This window comes from Alligator sinensis, unplaced genomic scaffold (genome assembly GCF_000455745.1).
Source record: "Alligator sinensis unplaced genomic scaffold, ASM45574v1 scaffold2027_1, whole genome shotgun sequence".
Lineage (NCBI taxonomy): Eukaryota > Metazoa > Chordata > Crocodylia > Alligatoridae > Alligator > Alligator sinensis.
In genome coordinates this window covers 31,483-32,657 of record NW_005843893.1, presented here as the reverse complement: position 1 = coordinate 32,657, position 1,175 = coordinate 31,483, and the positions used below count along the sequence as shown (strand labels likewise).

At 43.5% G+C, this 1,175-nt stretch overlaps 1 pseudogene; it reads right to left on the bottom strand.

The window, feature by feature from the left end:
• Positions 1 to 6: 6 nt before the first annotated feature.
• Positions 7 to 1,175, bottom strand: part of LOC106723430 — a 13,640-nt pseudogene continuing 12,471 nt past the window's right edge.

Sequence of the window (1,175 nt, the reverse complement as noted above, 5' to 3'; positions counted from 1 at the left end):
ATGAGAAGAACAAGTAGAAAAGGCCTTTTGGAGATCTTTGGCTGTCGGGATGCTCAATATGGTGGAGATGATGTAAACGTAGGATACCAGAGTTATTGTGCATGAGCCCAGGATGACAATGAATGAGATGATGAAGGCCACCAGCTCCACTGAACGTGTGTCAGTGCAGGAGAGAACTATCCATGGGGCTATGTCACAAAAGAAATGATTAATGATATTACGTCCACAGAAGGACAGCCTGGAGATCAAATATGCTTGGGCAGAAATAGCTAGAAAGCCACAGAGCCAAGAGCCAGCTGAGCAGACAAGGTGCCATTCATAATGGAGCTATAGTGCAGTGGGTAGCATATGGCCAAATACCGGTCATAGGCCATGACAGCCAGGAGGAAATATTCTGTACACCCAGGGAGAAAACAAAGTACATCTGTAGGAGGCAGTTGAGGAAGGAGGTTGCCTGACTTTTATCCAAGAGGACTGCCAGGGCTTTAGGGACACAAGCTGTTGTGTACCATATTTCCAGGAAAGAGAGGTTGCAGAGAAACCAGTAGATGGGTGTGTGTAGTTGTGGGTGAGTTCTCACTCAGGGTACGATGGAGATATTTGCTGTCACTGTCAGGATGTACATGAAGAGGAAGAGCATGAAGAGGGAGACCTGAAAATCACAATTGCCAGGGCATCCTTGGAGGATGAAAACATATGGACTACTCTGGTTCCCCCTTTCTGCACTGGCTGTAAAATTCATCTGTCAAGTCAGAAGACACAGTAAGGGGATACAACTGAATATTATCCAATACATTGCTGGATGTTGTGAAATATATTCAATAACATACTCATTAAAATATATATATCCTTTTGGAACAAGCTTATGAAACACTGTCATCTATTGTTCTCTCCTCTGTTATAATCTCTAGACATGACTCAATGCAACTCGGGCTCCCCCAGCAGCTCAGATAACACTGCAACAATCATAGGGAGAAAGTTTTAAAAGAACTGAATGGGTTGGGGGGTTTTGATGATGATGATGATGATGATGGTGATGATGATATTGAGCAACCAGTTCAATACACTTTAGAAAGTGTCCTCGTTTTCAAAAATGCTGCTATCTGAAAGTCAAGCCTACCTTCAAAAGCTGCAGCTTATGCCCTTGGCACCCATTCAGGTTTTGTCATTCCAAA